Source organism: Aotus nancymaae, unplaced genomic scaffold, assembly GCF_030222135.1.
Source record: "Aotus nancymaae isolate 86718 unplaced genomic scaffold, 86718_ANA_hifiasm-v0.15.2.pri h1tg000010l, whole genome shotgun sequence".
NCBI lineage: Eukaryota > Metazoa > Chordata > Mammalia > Primates > Aotidae > Aotus > Aotus nancymaae.
In genome coordinates this window covers 10,941,586-10,963,196 of record NW_026988421.1, presented here as the reverse complement: position 1 = coordinate 10,963,196, position 21,611 = coordinate 10,941,586, and the positions used below count along the sequence as shown (strand labels likewise).

General features: G+C 39.5%; 1 pseudogene; it reads right to left on the bottom strand.

The window, feature by feature from the left end:
- Positions 1 to 20,265: 20,265 nt before the first annotated feature.
- LOC105714184 (nascent polypeptide-associated complex subunit alpha-like) lies at positions 20,266 to 20,918 on the bottom strand (annotated as a pseudogene).
- Between the last annotated feature and the right edge of the window lie 693 nt (positions 20,919 to 21,611).

Genomic DNA, 21,611 nt, shown 5'->3' with positions numbered 1-21,611 from the left:
ATCTGTCTCTGAAATCCCAAAGTCCTTATTTTGCCTGTATCTTGTGATTTATGAGGCAATCAGGTGAGTTCTTATATATTAAACCTCCTTCAGTTTCCCCTCTTACAGAACTAGTGAATTGACTTAAAAACTCTTAAAACAAAAAGGGGACTATTCATCTGGATATATTTTTAATAGGTGCTAATGGGATTTTGGTTTAAGGAATAAATTCTGTAGTCTTATAAAGAGAGGCTGAATGAAAATTATATTTACTATAGAAATATCAGTGGTTATATTTACCTTCCTAACATGAATTCAAGCCTAAATTGATGTGTGTGTTATGATATCATTTAGCTCTTTGAACAGAGTAAATTGGTAGTTTAAATGATAACACTAAGAGGTGGTGGAGTTCCTTTCTCCATGAGGAGAGTCTACTGCTCCTTCTTAGTGAAACGAAAGATGACGATTACAGAGAAAAGGATCAGAACGGATGCTCACCTTACGCTCCCCCAGCCCACACACACATGTAGAATACTCATCTTCCTCCTACTTCCACAGTACCTTCTAAAACTACCTACAAGGTCAACAGGAAATGTATGGTGGCCTCATGACTGTCAGCATGGACTGGTGATTCATCTAATTTCTGGTTCATCACTGTTTTTTTTCTTTATTTGTGAAATGGAGTTTCGTTCTGCTGCCCAGGCTGGAGTGCAGTGGCATGATCTCAACTGACTGCAACCTCTGCCTCCTGGGTTCAAATAATTCTTCTGCTTCAGCTTCCTGAGTAGCCGAGATTACAGGTGTGTGCCACCACACCCAGGTAATTTTTTGTGTGTCTTTAGTGGAGATGGGGTTTTACCATGTTGGCCAGGCTGGTCTCGAACTTCTAACCTCAAGTGATCAGCCTGCCTCGGCCTCCTGAAGTACTGGGATTACAGGCATGAGCCACTGCGCCTGGCCCATCACTGTTTTCTTTCACGGGATTAACTGACTTTCAAGGCTCTAAGAAGTATGAATAAGAAAAATGAGTTAATGGAATTTAGCCATAGTTGCTGCCTTCACTTTTTAATGTTTTCGTCACTGGGGTGACACGCTATAATAAAAGCCGCTTCTTTGATGACAGTTTCTTTTCATCAGAATGCAGAGGCTTCAAGTGTCTGTAACTTATTTTCCAAACCAGTGAAGACCTTAAACCTCTGCCCTCTACTGAGCAGTGCAAAGATGCCCTTCCAAAGCCAACTCAGACGCCCAACAATTAGAAACAATTATAAATTTTGAGAGAAGATGGAGTTTAACAGGAGCTAATTCTTTTTTTTTTTTAAGATGGAGTTTCGCTCTTGTTACCCAGGCTGGAGTGCAATGGCGCGATCTTGGCTCACCGTAACCTCCGCCTCCTGGGTTCAGGCAATTCTCCTGCCTCAGCCTCCTGAGTAGCTGGGATTACAGGCACGCACCACCACGCCCAGCTAATTTTTTGTATTTTTAGTAGAGACGGGGTTTCACCTTGTTGATCAGGATGGTCTCGATCTCTTGACCTCGTGATCCACCCGCCTCAGCCTCCCAAAGTGCTGGGATTACAGGCGTGAGCCACCGCGCCCGGCCTAATTCTTAATGATATGCTGTACTACATTTAATGTGAGATCAAAGCACATATTAGAAGGTCACAAAAACTATTCTTGCGACTATATTTATTTCTTCACAGTTCTTCATGGCAATCGATTGGGGTTTACAAGTCACAGACGGGTGGGTTGAACTTTTCTTGCATTTGTCTCTATTGGTAAAGACAGTCTCATACATACTAGACTCTTATTGGCTTCCATTGAAGGCTTTGTGGCTGACACCTCTTAATTCTACCATAGTTCTAGAAGCCACAGGTTTTCAATTTCAACATGTCCCAACTGTGGTATACATTGCCACAAGTATAAAAAAAATAATCTTAGAGAATACATGAATAGTTTTTAGAATTTAAGTGGCTATGTATTTATCTTAAAGGTAGTTTAAAAAGTATAACTAGCACCCCAAACCAGTGAGTTTAAAGATTTTATATACGCCTTGTGAAATACAGTAGATGATTTAAATCAAACTAGTGAGTAAATAATAGTTTGGGTGATATATGAATATGGCAAAAATCATGCAGATGGTAAAGAAATAACTGAAATATGGGAACCTGTGGATTAGTGGAGTCTATTTGAGTCTGTTGGGGTGATACTATTTCTTAACTTTATAAAACTTCTATCAGACTAGGATTAGATGGAGCTGACATGTTGACATAGATAATCCAAATTATTTTACATCTTGATGATCCTGAAGAGATGCCAAATCGGCTGTTGATTCCAGTTTCCCTTTTATCCTCTGCTGTAGTTTAGGTTTCATTTCTGCAGCGCACCTCATTTTATGCAATAGTGTAGGCTCAGGAGTCAGACCGCCGGGGCGTGAACTCAGAAAACTTAATTAACCTCTTTGACTCTTGTATTTCTTACGTGTAAAATGGGGGAAACACAGTGCCCAGCTTGTGAAGTTCTCCTTAAGATTAATAAATCAAAATACATCAAGGAACTATCACCTCAGAAAGCATTGAATAAATATTAGCTATTATTATTTTATGTCTGGAAGGCTGTGTAAAGATAGTGGTTTATGTCACAGGTAAGTGGCAACTCTCTGGGTCAATGGCGTGGGTGGTAGAAGAATTTACCAAGATAGTTGTAAAGAAAGGCAGATTTATTAGAAAAAGTATGAAAATACATCCATGCATTAAAAAGGGATTGTAGTAAAGAAAAAGAAATACATTGCAAGAAAGCATCAGGGAAATCAACATGAGAGGAACTGAATGCAAGGAGAAAAAGGCTTGCTGGGGACTTTTTAGGATGGTGCCTGGGCTGTCTGCTGAAGAGGGCTTTGTGCAGTACTGACAACGCTAAAGATGGGGAGGTAACTTGCATTTTTGTATCAGTCAAGGATCTGGTGATAGCTGGGCACAGGAAGATTGTGTCCTGGACCATGAAGAAAGGCAGATTTATAGCTTTATCTGCTTTTTCTTTTGGCTTTCCCTTGCTCCCACAAGCCTGACTCCTTTTCTCTATTTAGGACGCCACTGTTTATACACAAAATTCCATTTATGATGCTACAAAAGAGTTTATTTAAAAGGAAAACTAGCTAGGTGTGGTGGCTCATGCCTGTAAGTTCCAGCACTTTGGGAGGTCAAGGTGGGTGGATCACCTGAGGCCAGGAGTTCAAGAGCAGTCTGGCCAATATGGCAAAACCCTGTCTCTACTGAAAATACAAAAATCAGCTGGGTGTGGTGGTGTACGCTTGTAATCCCAGCTACTCAGGAGGATGAGGCAGGAGAATCACTGGAACTCGGGAGGTTGCAGTGAGCTAAGATGGCACTACTGCACTCCAGCCTGGTGACAGAGTGAGACTCCATCTCAAAAAAAAAAAAGGCTGGGCACGGTGGCTTACACCTGTAATCCCAGCACTTTGAGAGGCTAAGGTGGGCAGATCACCTGAGGTTGGGAGTTTGAGACCAGCTTGACCAACATGGAGAAACCCCATCTCTACTAAAAATACAAAATTAGCCAGGTATGGTGGTACATGCCTGTAATCCCAGCTACTTGGGAGGTTGAGGCAGGAAAATCGCTTGAACCCAGGAGGTGGAGGTTACAGTGAGCCAAGATCGTGCCTTTGCACTCCAGCCTGGGCAACAAGAGGGAAACTCCATCTCAAAAAAATAAAATAAAATAAAAACTTAGTGAGTCCCATTGTGAAGCAAATAATGGCATTATTTCACAGTAATGATTACTATGATATGTACTGCTTCTTAAGGTCTGTGTTTTTGGATAGGCTAGGTTTAAGGTGAAGATGTTCTTAGAGACATTTAAGTCCCATAAGGTTTGAAAAGCATTTCTTTTCATGGTTTTCACCATGACTTAGCACAAAGAAAGTCCCTTTGAAAGGTAACATAAATGAGCTCAGCATTCTTGGAGCCAAATATTCCAAACTGTATATGAAAGACTTTAGGATGATGGCCATAGATTCAGAAAGAGAATTTTTTGGAAATCTTTCAGAAGAACTTGAGGTTAAAACTCTTGAAAATAAGGTTTTGGTTTTTATTCTCTTTAGCACTGCCTGAAAGAAGAAATTTCATTCTTTTTCTTTTTTTTTGGATGTGTCTTTTTTAAAATTGCATTTTAGGTTTTGGGGTACATGTGAAGAACATGCAAAGTTGTTGCATAGGTACACACATGGCAGTGTGATTTGCTGCCTTCCTCTCCATCACCTATATCTGGCATTTCTCCCCATGCTATCTCTCCCCAACTCCCCACCCCCAGCTGTCCCTCCCCTATTTCCTCCTGACAGACCCCGGTATGTGATGCTCCCCTCCCTGTGTCCATGTGTTCTCATTGTTCAACACCCACCTATGAGTGAGAACACGCGGTGTTTGATTTTCTGTTCTTTTTTTTTTTCCTATCTCTATACTTTTTTTTTTTATTGCATTTTAGGTTTTGGGGTACATGTGAAAAACATGCAAGGTTGTTGCATAGGTGCATACGTGGCAATGTGATTTGCTGCCTCCCTCCCCTTCACCTATATCTGGCATTTCTCCCCATGCTATCCCTGCCCAACTCCCCACCCCCCCAACTGTCCCCCCTCCCCCCAACAGACCCCCATGTATAGTGCTCCCCTCCCTGTGTCCATGTGTTCTCCTTGTTCAACACCCGCCTATGAGTGAGAACATGTGGTGTTTGATTTTGTGTTCTTGTGTCAGTTTGCTGAGGATGATGGTTTCCAGGTTCATCCATGTCCCTACAAAGGACGTGAACTCCTCATTTTTAATGGCTGCATAATATTCCATGGTGTATATGTGCCACATTCTGTTCTTGTGTCAGTTTGCTGAGAATGATGGTTCTTAAAAAGTCTTGTCATTTATCGAGTCTTCTGCAATTAAGAATGTCATATATTCTCATTTGGAAGAATATTTTGATTGCAGCTATTTAGGTAGGGCTGTTTGTAGGAAAATGGCCCAATGTGTGAGAGATTTCCTTTTCATTTTCCAAGCAGGGGCTGCTTTGAACCGAATTGTCAGGAGCCAGGCCAGAGGCTGGTAAGTGCCTGTGGATGGGCCAAGGCATTTACAGGAAGAGTCCTAGCCTTTAAAATGAACTATATGAACATAAATAAGTAACTCCCTCCAGAAGTACTGTGGTCATGAGCTCTCCCATGAGTTGCAGTTCCTCTTGTCCTTGTACCAGTTGCCTTTGGATTCTACATGATCCCATGAATAACCCTCCACTGCACTTTCTATCTGCAGCACAGACTCCATGACCATGTCCTTGCCTGCTTCCCGTCCTGGGCCTGGAGGGCCTCCTGTAAAATCTACTTTGATTTATGTTTGGTGGTTCTAGTTCCTCAGGCTTTCTGCTGATTGGATAATGACTATGACAAAGATTCGTGGAGCACTTAAGTTTTCAAATGCATTCGTTCACCCAATCCTTACAACAGGCTTATGAATCAGCTACTGACACTGTTATCCCTGTTTTGCAAATGAGGAAATTGAGGTTCAGAGCAGCTCAAGGCCCCACAGCTGGTGAGTTGCAGAGCTGTGATTGGAAGACAGATACACCTGACTGTAAGGCTTTTTCCCTTGCTCACCTGTTAGACTGCTCGGCTGGCCAGCCTACATCATCCCTACTTAGGGCTGGGGGACTCCCTGGCTTCTTCCTTCTCAATCAAGGCTGGGTTCTGTCCACGCAGAAGTTGTCCTTCCCCTGTTTAGAAAGCAACGTGGCTCCCTGTTTTGACAGTTTGCCTTCAGGTGGAGGTAGCAAGGCTGGATGGGCAAGTCCACCCTTGGGCTACCTGTGTGCTATGCAGCAAAGTGGAGGGGTCCAGACTGGGCATTGGCTGGGCCTGCAGCTAGAAAGCTTGTGCCAGAGCTTCCACAGCAGCTCCAGAAAGAAGTACCAGGAAAGAGAAGAGCTAGTCTCAGCTGGGCCACTGGAGAAATGTCAGTTTTTCAGGAAGGCCCAGCCTTCTTGCACAATGTGTGTTCCTACCTGCACATTGCGAAGCCTGGTGTTGGTCAGTGAGCATGCCCATATGGACCCCACACTGCTTGCCTGAGCCGTGGTGGACCAAAGCCTGTGATGTATCCAACTGTGGGAAAATGTGAGGACCCAGATGCCCAGGGTGATCTCTGGGTGGGTGAGGCATTATATATATGTATGTAATATATATAACATGTATATAAGTAATATATATATTATCAATCACTACATTATATTAATATATTATATATTATATATGTATTATATATGTAATATATATATTATATTACATATATAATATATATAATATTAATATATATATTAATATATATATTAATATATATTCCAAGCAGGGGCTGCTTTGAACCAAGTTGTCAGGATATATATTTTGAGACAGGGTCTGGCTTTGTTGCCCAGGCTAGAGTGCAGTGGCGTGATATTGGCTCAATGCCACCTCCACCTCCCAGGCTCAAGAGATTCTCCCACCTCAGCCTCCTGAGTAGCTGGGACCACAGGTGCATACTACCATACCTGGGTAAGTTTTTTTTTTTTTTTTTTTGAGATGAGTCTTGCTCTGTTGCCAGGCTGGAGCACAGTGGCGCAGTCTCGGCTCACTGCAACCTCTGCCTCCCGGGTTCAAGCGATTCTTCCGTCTTAGCCTCCCAAGTAGCTGGGACTACAGGCGTGTGCCAAATGCCCGGCTAATTTTTGCATTTTTAGTAGAGATGGGGTTTCACCATATTGGCCAGGATAGTCTCGATCTCTTAACCTCGTGATCCATCCGCCTCGGCCTTCCAAAGTGCTGGGATTACAGGCATGAGCCACCGTGCCCGGCCCTGGGTAATGTTTTATATTTTTTTGTAGAGGTGGGATTTTGCCATAATGCCCAGGCTGGTCTTGAACTCCTGGGCTCAAGCAATCCGCCTGCCTCAGTCCTCGCAGAGCCTGGGGTGGGGCGTGGTAAGAGTGAGGGGTGTGGCTTCAGAGGCTGTGGGAGGCGTGGGGAGGAGCATGGCATCAGAGGCTATGGATATGTGCAGAAGCGGGTGACATCAGAGGCTGTGTGAGGGGTGTCTGTGAGGAGGGCGGGGCATCAGAAGCTGTGGGAATGGTGTGTGGGATGGGGTGCGGCAATCGGAGGCTGTGGGGGAGGGGATGTGGGGAGGGGCGTCCATCAGAGGCCGTTGGAGGTGAGAAGAGCAGGGCATCGTAGGCTGATGAATCTTGTGGACAGAATTCAACATTCCCATAAAGTCTGCGCACACCATATTTCTCTTGATTAAAGGTACAGCTGGGTGAAGTGTATTGGGTCTGTATTTTCCAGCTTCTGTGGGTGAGTTTAACAAATACGTTTTATGCATAAGGGCAAGAGTGCTTGAAACCACGGAGACTTCCCTAGAGACGAGACCTAGACAGATGAGGATTTCAGGAATGTTATTTTCCTAAGTGAGGAAGGGTAATGGTGGAAAACTCCCCCAGTGAGACTCTGGGGGCAAATAATAACTATTAGTAAAATTATCCAGGCACTTCTTTTCATGAAGAAACACAAAGGTTCTAGCGTGCTAAAACCCAAACTCCTGATCATTGAAGCAGTTGAATTCTACTTCGCTATCGCAAAGAGGAAAGGATAAAAATATCAGTTTTTGCCCCATTTCTCCTTTCAGCTTTTGCCTGGAGGTTTATGGCGCCAACAAGCTTAGTTGTTTCATGCTGACCATTTTGTTTATTTACATTTAGCTCTACTCTGCATCTCTGGTCTCATCTTTGATGCATCATAAATACTAATGAGCTAGTTTGCCTTCCTTACTGACAATAATGAAGAGGAGTAAGTATTTGGGTGGTTTCCCTGCCCCTAAATGTATCCTCCCAAAGAGCCGCAATTCACCAAATTGTTGTTTAGATTAAAACAAGCTCTTCTTTGGACAGTTTTGAGAGAGGAAATAGCAGCCACTCACTTATTTTAATGTGAAAAAATGACTTAGGCGATGGTTGTTCCAACACTCAGTCGAAAGCTCCATAAAGGAATGGATCGTTTATGAGGTAGAGAAGCAAGTGGGGAAGAGGAATAGCATGGAGGAGAATTCAACTGCTTGTGCCAATTCAGAATGCAAGAGAGAATCGCCAGTGGTGGCGGAGTGCAGGTTGCTGGGAGGTGAAAGAGAGAGCTGAGATCAACTTGCTACATTAGTAATTTAGTCCCAAAGAGGTGGGTCTTCTCCAATGAAAGAATAATTGTATGGACATTACAATTCCTGCTCCTTCATATGTATTTATTAGAAAGTCATCTTGAAATAGCTTGGTGGGGGTTTTTGTCCTTTTTTCATTTCAAGAAGTGACATGTTTCTAGTGGGAGACACATGTTGCACAGCAAATTTGAATTTTTGCATAGGAGGGTTTTTCATTGGCCAGCTGTGCAGCTAACTTTTCACCTGATTGATTATTGCCTGTGGATCTCAGAAGCTGAAAATAATTAGAAATCAAGAAATTAGAAATCTCAGTAACTGGGAAGTTCTGAAGGTTTTTAGAAAACTTGTTTCCCTCCCAAAGCAAGAGGTGTATTTTGCTTACATATACCTCTTGCTATTAAGAAGGAAAGTAGGATCTTAATGTCCTAACATGAGTAGATCGCCAAAATATATTGAGAACAAAATATGTTTCAAGCCTTAAGTACGATATATTTTATGCTGAACGCACACCCAGTGCTACAGATCCTTTATAAGTAGATATATGAGTATATTTATGTAAAGTAGCTGTCTTATGGGGTTGTTATGAGGATTTAAAAAAGATAAAAAGCTAGAGGGATGAGGGATGTAGCGTGCTTAGAACATTGGTGGTGTGCCATTGTTAGCCATTACTATGATGTAAAGCATTTAGAAAGATTTGTAATGAACCGTAGCCAAACCCATAGCAGTGGAGTGAGGTAGATAAGTTGGATTTTAGCCTTATCTTCAATGTTCAAATAATTTTGGAATAAAGGAATATATTTACAAATTACTCATATAATAAACATTAATTTAACTGATCTTAATAAAAAATGGATATATTCAGATAAAAAATGCCAGAGAGTTATCACAAGCAGTGTTGCATTTAGACTTGGATAAGAGGGTGTCCTGAGGCCTATGTGTTATCGGGTCTTATCTGTCATAAATACACACACACACACAAGCACACGTCAAAGACCAAATGGCCAGCTCTGTCACTTAATGTTGAGAAATGCTAAGTGTATGATTGCTGAGAAATGCTGAGGGAATGATAAAATTATATTGTTTGCTGAGAAGAACGATGGCAAGGAAAACCTAGCACCCCCTCTAGCTGCCCAAGTAGAAAACGACTTGGAGCATTCTTCAAGATAGTATATGAATATCATACACCAGTTAAAACAGTTCTTTAAGGGTGGGATATGTGACCCTGCCCCCATGGCTCGCTTGTGGAGAATACTTTTTAGTTTGTCTGTGATCAGTGGTAAGCAGGCACCAGCTGCCTACCTTTTGTATTATGAGAAAATACCGAACATCTGTTTGTTAATCATCACCTGTTCAAAGAGAATAAATACGTGGGTCAGCGTCTGCTCGAGGCCCTCAACCCGGGATGCTGTCAGCCCCTGAGGCTCTCAACTCAGAAGTCTGTTTGCCCCCAGATAGTCCAGTCCCACTTTGTTGTTCTTTCTGGGTGTCTGCTTCTCAGTTCCTTCAGCACCGCCTGGGTGGGGGTCTCTATGGCCGACCTGGTCTCGGTAACTTAAGAACTGGTGCTCAACATAGGCTTACGTCCCTAGACATCTGCTTTTGTGACTAACACCATTCAGGTTCTAGGAAAATTCTCCTCCATGTACGCTCTTGCCCTATGTCCTTGAAACAAAGGCAACTGTATCTGAATGCTACAAATTTGAGGGTCGTGCTGCTGCCTGTGTTGGATTTGCTCGGGAGAGTAAGAATGATTTGACCACCAGAGCGCTGAGGTAAAGAAAAAATACTTTAATTAATTTATCTTTAATTAACTTGTAATGAATTCTTGCATAGAGAGTTATTGTTTCTCGGTAGTGCCAAGCGTTCATTTTCTTGTTTCTCTTTGTGTTCTAATTCTTGGTTCCAGAGGTACTCATAAATTAGCACAATTTTGCAGAAGCTACACATGGTAGCTGAGGAATAATTTGCAATGTTAAAACAGTGCATATTATTCTTAAACTTGTATTTATGTAGGTCTAGAAATAATATACCTGAAGTGTGATACCTATTCTTTATATAGGCAACTAGATGGAAATTGAATGCTAAAATTAGTAGTAGTTTAACTTCTATAAAATATATTTAATATGCTTTGCTTACATTTTCAAAAACTTAAATACAACTTCAGCTTTAAAAAGTCTTGATGTAAAAATTTTATATTTATTAATTAAAATTTGGATTTTGCAAACATATATACTTTGGAGTATTTTAGAAAAATAACCTATCATGAAAGCATAAAAATAATTTTAATTTCTAAAATCAAATAATTTATATTTTTAATGAAAATTCATTCTAATTTTATTCATTTTGAATATCATTACTTATTGTTTAATAGTTTAGGCCATTGCTATCAATCTAACCCAAATTATATGAAAAAAAAATTTTTTTTGAGACAGGGTCTTGCTCTGTGGCCCAGGCTGGAGTGCAGTGGTGCAATCAAAGCTCACTGCAGCCTTGATCTCCTGGGCTCAAGCAGTCCTCCCATCTCAGCCTCCCGAGTAGCTGGGACTACAGGCACATGCCACCACACCTGGCTCATTAAAAAAAAATTTTTTTTTATAGATACAGGATTTTGCTATGTTGAGCAGGCTGGTCTCAAACTCCTGTGCTCAAGCAATCCTCCTACCTTGGATTCTCAAAGTGCTGGAATTGGCATGAGCCACCATGCATGGCCTGAAAATCTTGATTATAAAAATATAATTATAATTTTGCTAAAATGAAGTCAGGAAAAGTAAAACTTATGAAATAAATATAATGTATGATGTATACCTTTGTTACGTTTCAAACACCACTAGCCCATTAATAGACACTCAGACACAGGCAATACTAAATTTAGTTGTTTGATATTTTGCCAGTCTTCAGTTACATTAAAACCTAACTTTATACATATTTTAAACTTTGTCCGTATGAAGGTATACTGATCAACATAGGAGAATATGACACATTGCATTTAGCAGTTTGATAGCTTGATTGATAACTTTTGGTATTTTAGGCATTCAGGACATGAGCCTCCAATGGAACTTTAAACCTGAAGTCCTGTAGCTGTTAGGAGTGGGTCTGAGCAGATGCGTTGTTTCAGCAGGCAAGGCTGCTGCTTCTGAACAGTTCATTCCTGGGTTCCTTGCTGTAGCCTGACCTGTGTCCAGGTTGTCTCATAGGATACTGAAGGGTCAGGTCCCTGAGCTGAGAGCAAGAGGCTGAGCAGCTGAGAGGATGCCCCCTCTGCTTTCTCTTTCTCCCTCTGTTTCTTCTCCCCTGTCCTCTCCACAGCTCATGGGGGTATTCTTAGAATATCAGCATTCTACACATTGTACATCCATCTCGGCTCACTGCAACCTCTGCCTCCTGGGTTAAAGCGATTCTTGTGCCTCAGTTTCCAAGCTGGGATTACAGGTGTGTGCCACCTTGCCCAGCTAATTTTTGCATTTTTAGTAGAGACAGGGTTTCACCATGTTGGCCAGGCTGGTCTCGAACTCCTGACCTCAAGTGATCTAACCTGTTGGCCTTCCAAAGTGCTGGAATCATAGGTGTGAGCCACTGTGCCTGGCTCTTCTACGTCTTGAGGTGAAACTGTAGCCTTCTCCCCTCTGTGTTCCATGTCTATAAAGCCTGACCTTTTCCATGGTTGCCAACTAATTCCTGCTAATTTGTTAGCTGATCATTAAAATCTTATCCAAAGATGGGATGAAGGGATGGAAAAGGGTAATCACTTTCTAGAGTTAGCTGTAACTGCGAAAGGCAGTGTGTCCTTGCAGTCGATTTTAGGCATTAAAAACATTGATTCACTTAAGAAGTTACTTTTTTTTTAAATCCTCTGATTACCCCGGGAAGAAAGTTTCAGTTTATTGTACAGTTGGCCCTCTGTATCTGCAGGTTCCATATCCGAGGATTCAACCAACCATAGGTCAAAAGTATTATAATAATAAAAAAAGTAAAAAGAGCAGTACAAAAATAGAAATAATATAAATATCAATACAGTATAACAACTATTTACATAGCATTTATAGGTATTATAGGTAATCTGGAGATGATTTAAGGTATATGGGAGGGTGTGCATAGCTTATATGCAACTACTATGTGGTATTATGTCAGGGACATGACCATCTGTGGATTTTGGTATCCGTGGGAGTCCTGGAACCAATCCCCTGCTGATACTGAGGCAATCGTATTTTAATTCTGCTTCTTGGCAAGTTCCCCCCTTTAAAAAAAAATTCAGTTGTTTATTTATTTATTTATTGAGATGGAGTTTTGCTCTTGTTGCCCAGGCTAGAGTGCAATGGTACAATCTCGAATTACCGCAACTTCCACCTCCTGGGTTCAAGTGATTCTCCTGCCTCAGCCTCCCGAGTAGCTGGGAATACAGGTTTGTGCCACCATGCCCAGCTAATTTTGTACTTTTAGTAGAGATGGGGTTTCTCCATGTTGGTCAGGCTGGTTTTGAACTCCTGACCTCAGGCCTCCCAAAGTGCTGGGTTACAGGCATGAGCCACCACACTCAGTCAATAATTCAGTTTATTGAGATAAATGAATATAAAATAAACTTCACCTATTTTAATTTTGGTGAATTTGATGAATGTATACATATAACAACTACCACAATCAAGACCCAAGATTTCCATCAGGCCTAAGTTCCTTCTCTGTCTTTTTATGGTCAACCCGTCTCTCTACCTCTAGCCCCAAGCAATCACAGATCTGCTTTTATTGCTATAGATTAGATTGCATTTTCTAGAGTTTTAAGTATATGGCATCGGCCAGGCGTGGTGGCTCATGCCTTTAATCCCAGTACTTTGGGAGGTTGAGGTGGGTGGATTACTTGAGCCCAGGAGTTCGAGACCAGCCTGGGCATCAAGGGAAAATCCCACCTTTACAAAAAATATAAAAATTGTCTTGGCATGTTGGCATGTGCCTGTGGTCCCAGCTACTCTGGAGGCTGATGTCAGAGGATCTCTTGAGCTTGGAAGGCAGAGGTTGCAGTGAGCCAAAATTGTGTCACTGCACTCCAGCCTGGGTGACAGAGCCAGACCCTTAGAATGCCAGCATTCTACATATTTTACATCCTCAAAAAAAAATCTATATATCTGTATCTATATCTATATATATATGCATATGTATAAAATCATACAGGACATATGTTATTTTGGGCCTGGCTTTTTTCACTTTGCATACTGTTTTTGAGATTCATCTATGTTGTGAGTTTTAATAGTTTATTTTTATTGCCGAGTCTTCCTTTGTATGGGTATACCAAGATTTGTTTATTCATTCACCTATTGGTGAATACTTGGACTATTTTTAGTTTTTGTCTGGTTTGAATAAAGCTGCTTTAAAGATTTGCATGAAAGTTATATGTGGATCTATACTTTCATTTCTTTTGGGTTAATGACTAGGAGTGGAATTGTTGGTTCTTATAGTAGCTGTGTGTTAAATTTATAAGAAACTGCTTGTATTCCAAAGTGTATCATTTTACACTCCTATCAGCAATGTATGAAAGTTTGTACCACATCTTTTAAAAATATATGTTTAATTTCAATAACTTTTGGGGTCCAAACGTTTTTGGTTACATGGATGAATTGTACAGTGGTGAAGTCTGAGATTTTAGTGTACATATTTCCCGAGTGGTGTACGTTGTACCCAATATGTAGTTTTTTATTCTTCACCTCTCCCCACCCTCCCCACTTCTAAGACTCCAATGTCCATTACACCCCTTGGTATGCCTCATTTATAAGTGAGAACATACAGTACTTGGATTTTCATTCCTGTGTTACTTCACTTAGAATAATGGCCTCCAGTTCCATCCAAGTTGCTGCAAAACACATTATTTCATTCTTATTTATGACTGAGTAGTATTCCATGGTGTGTGTGTATGTATGTCTCTCTGTCTCTCTCTCTCCTTTATCCACTTATTGGTTGATGGGCACTTAGGTTGGTTCCATATCTTTGCAATGGTTAATTGCACTGTGATGAACATACGCATGCAGGTGCCTTTTTGATATAATGACTTTTCCTTTGGGTAGATACCCAGTAGCAGGGTTGCTAGATCTAATGGTTGATCTACTTTTAGTTCTTTGAGAAATCTCCATACTGTTTTCCATAGAGGTTGTTTTAATTTACATTCCCACCAGAGTGCATAAGCATTCTCTTTTTACCACATCCATACCAACATCTATTGTTTTTTTACTTTTTAAAAACTGGCCATTCTGGCTGGGGTAAGGTAGTATCTCACTGTGGTTTTAATTTGCATTTCCCTGATGATTAGTGATGTTAAGCATTTTTTCATATGTTTGCTGGCTATTTATGTATCTTCTTTTGAGTAGTGTCTATTCATGTCCTTTGCCCACTTTTTTTGTCTTTATATTATTTTATTTTATTTCTTTTTTTTATTTCAATGGTTTTTGGGGAGCAGGTGTTTTTTGGTTGCTGGGAAAAGTTCTTTAGTGGTGATTTCTGAGATTTTTGTGCACCAGTCACCAAGCAGTGGACACTGTACTCAATGTGTAGTCTTTCATTCCTTACTCCCCTCCTACCCTTCCCCACCTGGGTTCCCAAAGTCCATTATATCATTCTTATGGCTTTGTGGCCTCATAGCCTAGCTCCCACTTGAAAGTGAGAACATACCATGTTTAGTCGTCCATTCCTGAGTTACTTTACTTAGAATAATGGTCTCCAACTCCATCCAGGTTGCTGTGAATGCCATTATTTCATTCCTTTTTATATATTGCGTTTTACACACACATACACACACACACATTTTTAATCCATTCGTTAGTTGATGGGCATTTAGGCTAGTTCCATATATTGCAATTGCAAATTGTGCTGCTATAAACATGCATGTGCAAGTGTCTTTTTCATATAATGACTTCTTTTCCTCTAGGTAGACACCCAGCAGTGAGCTAGCTGGATCAAATTCTACTTTAAGTTCTTTAAGAAATCTCCATACTGTTTTCCATAGTGATTGTACTAGTTTATGTTCCTACCAGCAGTGTAAAAGTATTCCCTTTTCACCACATCCATGCCAGCATCTGTCATTTTTTGTAAATTATGGCCGTTCTTGCAGGAGTAAGGGGGTATCTCATTGTGGTTTTGATTTGCAGTTCCCTGATAATTAGTGATGTCAAGTATTTTTTCATACATTTGTTGGCTGCTTGTATAGCTTCTTTTGAGAATCGTCTGTTCATGTTGTTAGCCCACTTTCTGATAGGATTATTTATTTTTTTCTTGCTGATTTGTTTGAGCTCCTTGTAGATTCTGGACATTAGTCCTTTGTCAGATGCATAGTTTGCGAATATTTTCTCCCACTCTGTGGGTTGTTGTTTACTCTGCTGACTGCTCCTTTTACTGTGCAAAAGCTCTTTAGTTTAATTAACTCCCACCTGTTTATTTTTGTTTTTGTTGAATTTGCTTTTGGGTTCTTGGTCATGAAATATTTGTCTAAGCCAATGTCTAGAAGGGTTTTTCTGATGTTATCTTCTAGAATGTTTATAGTTTCAGGTCTTAGATTTAAGTCTTTGATCCATCTTGAGTTTATTTTTGTATAAGGTGAGAGACAAGGATCCAGTTTCATTCCTCTACACGTGGCTTGCCAATTATCCTAGCACCATTTGTTGAATAGGGTGTCCTTTTCCCACCTTATGTTTTTGTTTGCTTTGTTGAAGGTCAGTTGGCTGTAAATATTTGGTTTTATTTCTGAGTTCTCTACTCTGTTGCATTGGTCTACATGCCGATTTTTATACCAGAAACATGCTGTTTCAGTAACTATAGCCTTGTAGTAGTTTGAATTCAGGTCATGTAGGGTCTTCAGATTTGTTCTTTTTGTATAGTCTTGCTTTGGCTACATGGGCTCTTTTATGGTTCTATGTGAATTTTAGGATTTTTTTCTGGTTCTGTGAAGAATGATGGTGGTATATTGATGGGAATTGCGTTGAATCTATAGATTGCTTTTGGCAGTATGGTCATTTTCACAATATTTATTCTACTTATCCCTGAGCATGGGATGTATTTCCATTTGTTCGTGTCATCTATGATTTCTTTCAGCAGTGTTTTGTAGTTTTCTTTGTAGAGATCTTTTACCTCCTTAGCTAGGTATGTTCCTAAGTATTTTATTTTTTATGGAGCTGTTGTAAAAGGGATTGAGTTCTTAATTTTATTCTCAGCTTGGCCATTGTTGGTGTATAGCAGTTTATGTACCTTCATTTTGTATCCTGACACTTTACTGAATTCATTTATCAGAACTAGGAGCTTTCTGGATGAGTCTTTAGGGTTTTCTATATATATGATCATATCACTGGTGAACAGTGACAGTTTGACTTCCTCCTTACCAATTTGGATGCCCTTTATTTCTTTCTCTTGTCTGATTGTCAGTCCTTGCTCTGGCTAGGACTTCGAGTACAATGTTGAATAGCAGTGGTGAAAGTGGAGATCCTTGTCTTGTTCCAGTTCTCAGGGGAAATGCCTTCAACTTTTTCCTGATCAGCATAATGTTGACTGTGGGTTTGTCATATATGACTTTTATTACCTTGAGATATTTTATTCTATGCTGACTTTTCTCAGGGGTTTAATCATATTAATAAAGAGATGCTGGATTTTGTCAAATGCTTTTTCTGCATCTATTAAGATGATCATGTGAATTTTGTTTTTAATTCTGTTTATGTGGTGTATCACATTTATTGGCTTGCATATGTTAAACCATCCCTGTACGCCTGGGATGAAATCCACTTGATCATGGTGGATTATCTTTTTGACTTGTTGCAATTCAGCTAGCTGGTGTTTCGTTGAGGATTTTTTTTTTTTTTTTTTTTTTTTGAGACGGAGTTTCGCTCTTGTTACCCAGGCTGGAGTGCAATGGCGCGATCTGGGCTCACTGCAACCTCCGCCTCCTGGGTTCAAGCAATTCTCCTGCCTCAGCCTCCCGAGTAGCTGGGACTACAGACACGTGCCACCATGCCCAGCTAATTTTTGTATTTTTAGTAGAGACGGGGTTTCACCTTGTTGACCAGGATGGTCTCGATCTCTTGACCTCGTGATCCACCTGCCTCGGCCTCCCAAAGTGCTGAGATTATAGGCGTGAGCCACTGCGCCCTGCCCCCTTGTTGAGGATTTTTGCATCTATGTTCATCAGGGATATTGGTCTGGAGTTTTTTTTGTTGTTGTTGTTATGTCTTGTCCTGGTTTTGATATTAGGGTAATACTGGTTTCATAGAATGACTTAGAGGATTCCCTCTTTCTGTTTTTGGAATATTTTCAGCAAGATTGTACCAATTCTTCTTTGAATGCCTGATAGAATTCAACTGTGAAACCATCTGGTGCTGGACTTTTTTTTTTGCTGGCAATTTTTAAAAATTACTGTTTCAATTTCACTATTTGTTATTGGTCTGTTCAGAGTTTCTGTTCAGAGTTTCTATTTCTTTCTGATTTAATCTGGGAGGTTTGTATATTTCCAGGAATTTATCCATCTCCTCTAGATTTTCTAGTTTGTGCATGTGTAAGTGTTCATTGTAGCCTTAAATGATCTTTTGTATTTCTAGGACATAGGTTGTAATAGGTTTTGTTTCTAATTAAGCTTATTTGGATTTTTCTTTATTTCTTGGTTAAAGTTGCTAATTGTCTATCAATTTTGTTTATCTTTTCAAAGAACCAACTTCTTGTTTCAATTATCTTTTGTAATTTATTTCAATTTCATTTTATTTTGCTCTTATTGTTATTTCTTTTCTTCTGCTGGATTTGACTTTGATTTGTTCTTGTTTCTCTAGTTCCTTGAGATGTGACCTCAAATTGTCTACTTAAGCTCTTTCAGACTTTTTGATGTAGGTATTTAATGATATGAACTTTCTTCTTAGCACCACTTTTGCTGTATCCCAGAGGTTTTGATAAGTTGTGTCACTATTATCATTCAATTCAAATAATTTTTAAATTTCCATCTTGATTTCATTATTGACCCAAAGATTGTTCAGGAGCAGATTATTTAACTTCAATAGGTTTGTGTAGTTTTCAGGGTTCCTTTGGAGTTAATTTTCAGTTTTATTCCACTGGTCTGAGAGGGTACTTTACGTAATTTTGATTTTCTTAAATTTGTTGAGACTTGTTTTGTGGTCTATCATATAGTCTATTTTGGTGAATGTTCCATGCACTGAAGAAAAGAATGTACATTCTGCAGTTATTGGGTAGAATGTTCTGTAAATATCTGTTAAGTCAATTTGTTGGAAGGTACAGTTTAAATCCATTGTTTTTTTTTTGTTGACTTTCTGTCTTGATGACTTGTCTAGTGCTGTCAGTGGAGTACTGAAGTCCCCCACTATTATTGTGTTGCCATCTATCTCATTTCTTAGGTCTAGTAATAATTATTATATATAAATATACATGTTAGGTGCGTATGTATTTAGGATTGTGATATTTTTCTCTTAGACTCATCCTTTTATCATTATATAGTATCCCTCTTTGTCTTTTAATGACAGACTTTTAAAACTGTTTTTGCTTTCAGGATAAGAATACTCCTTCTTGCTTTTGGTTTTTATTTGCATGGAATATATTTTTCCACTACTTTACCTTAAATTTATGTGAGTCCTTATGCATTAGGTGAGTCTCTTAAAGACAGAAGATACTTGGTTGATGAATTTTTATCCATTCTGCATCTTTTAAGTGGGGTATTTAGGTCATTTACGTTCAACTTTAGTATTGAGATGTGAGATACTGTTTTATTCATTGTGCTAGTTGCTGCCTGAATACCTTTTTTAAAAACTGTGTTATTGTTTTATAGTGTCTGTGAGATTTATGCTCTAAGGAGGTTCTATTTGGTGTATTTTGAGGTTTTGTTTCAAGATTTAGAACTTTTAGCATTTGTTACAGTTCTGGCTTGGTAGTGGTGAATTCTCTCAGCATTTGTTTGTCTGAAAAAGGTTTTTTCTCTTCTTCATTTATGAAGCTTAGTTTTGCTGGATACAAAATTCTGGGCTGGCAATTATTTTTTTTGAGGGGGCTAAAGATAAGGCCCCAATCCCTTCTGGCTCGCAGGGTTTCTGGTGAGAAATCTGCTGTTAATCTGATAGGATTTCCTTTATAGGTTGCCTGATGCTTTTGCCTCAACAACTTTTGATTCTTTTCTTTGTTTTGACTTTAGATAACCTGATGACTATGTGGCTAGGTGATTATCTTTTTGTGATGAATTTCCCAGGTGTTTTTTGAGCTTCTTGTATTGGGATGTGTAGATCTCCAGTGATGCCAGGGAAGGTTTTTTTTGTTTTTTTTTTTTTCTTCAATTATTTACTCAAATATGTTTTCCAAACTTTTAGATTTCTCCTCTTCCTCAGGAACACCAATTATTCTTAGGTTTGGCCGTTTAACATAATCCCAATTTTCTTGGAAGCTTTGTTCGTTTTCAAAAATTTTTTTCTTTGTCTTTGTCTGATTGGGTTAATATAAAAGCCTTATTTTTGAGCTCTGAAATTGTTTCTTCTACTTGTTCCAGTCTATTGTTGACACTTTCCAGTGCATTTTGTATTTCTTAAATGTGTCTTTTATTTCCAGAAGTTGTGATTGTTTTTCCTTTAGGAGATCTATTTCTCTGGAGACATGTTCATCCATATCCTGTATTGTTTTTTATATTGCTTTAAGTTGGTTTTCACCTTTCTGTGGTGTCTCCTTGAGTAGCTTTGTAATCAACCTTCTAAATTCTTTATCTGGCAATTCAGAGGTTTTTTTTCTTGGTTCTGTTCCATTGCTGGGGAGCTAGTGTGGTCTTTTGGGGGTGTTACAGAAACTTGTTTTGTCACATCACCAGAATTATTTTTCTGATTCCTTCTCATTTGAGTAGACTATTTCAGTGGAAAAATCTGGAACTCAAGGACTGCTGTTCAGATTCTTTTGTCCCACAGGGTGATCCCTTGATGTGGAGCATTCTCCCTTTTCCTAGGGATAGGGCTTCCTAGAGAGTCAGACTGCAATGTTTGTTATTGCTCTTCTAGAAACAGTACAAATTTCAAATCAAGCTGCAGTTACTTCTTTGGAACACCAAAAAAGTTGCTTTCAAGTGGTTACTTTGTTAATACCATAATAGCATTTACAATATCATTACTGTTGTTCTTCAGGGCTTGGACTGCCTTTGCTCTCAACACATTTGCTTGTGACATGACCAATTCCATGTCCTTAACTTCCACACCTGCTTCATCAGTTTCTTCCTCTTCACTCTCCTCTTATACAGTTGGAGTCTGTGTTTTTTCTTAAATGTTTGAGATAGCTTTACCTTGAACTTTGAATTTCTCAGCAGCTGCTAGCTATGCTTGCTGAGATAAACCTTCATTCTTGTCTTCCCCCAAAACTATGTAGGTATCTAAAGCAGGGCTCTTGTAGACATCTGGTTTTGTAATGACAAAGAGGATATTCTTGGATTTCCATATAGTGACTCTAGTAACCCCTGTAATCTGCCCAAGACCCAGTTTGGACATCGCCTTCTGTGCTTTCTTTTCACTCCAACTCTGCTTTACTGACTGGTTTTTCATTAATATCAGCTGCTGCTGCCAGCTGGGCTTGTTCTGTGGTTGTCTGTGTGGAATTGTGTTCCTCAAGCTCCAGTACTGATTCATCACTGTCAGATTCTGTTCCAGACCCTCTCTCAGTCTTTCTCTCAGGAGGGCTGCGGCAGCTCCTGTTCCATAGCAGGGATGGTTTCTGTGGTTTTGCCGGGCATTTTGTGCAGGGAATGCAAACCCTTTGCCCACTTTTTGATGGAATTATTTGTTTTTCTCCTTGCCGATTTGAGTTCCATGTAGAGTATGGATATTAGTCAAAATATTGTTGGATGGATAGTTTGCAAATATTTTCTACCATTTGATGGGTTGTCTGTTTATTCTGCTGATTATTTCGCTGTACAGAGTTTTTCAGTTTAATCAAGTCCCATTTATTTTTATTGCATTTGCTTTTGAGTTTTAGTTATAAATTCTTTGCCTAGGCCAATGTCTAGAAGAGTTTTTCCTAGGTTTTCTTCTAGGATTTTTATAACTTCAGGTCTTAGATTTAAGTCTTTAATCCATCTTGAGATGATTTTTGTATATAGCGAGAGATAGGAATCCAGTTTCATTCTTCTACATATGGGTATCCAGTTTCTCCAGCACCATTTACTGAATAGAGTGTCCTTTCCCTAATTTATGTTTTTGTATTTTTTGTTGAAGATCAGTTGGTTGTAAGTATTTGGCTCTGTTTCTGGGTTCTCTGTTCTGTTCCATTGGTCTATGTGTCTACTTTTGTGCCAGTACCATGCTGTTTTGGTTACCATAGCATTGTAGTATAATTTGAAGTTGGATAATGTGATGCCTCCAGATTTGTTTTTTTTGCTTAGGATTTCTTTGACTATTTAGGCTTTTTTTTTTGTTCTATATGAATT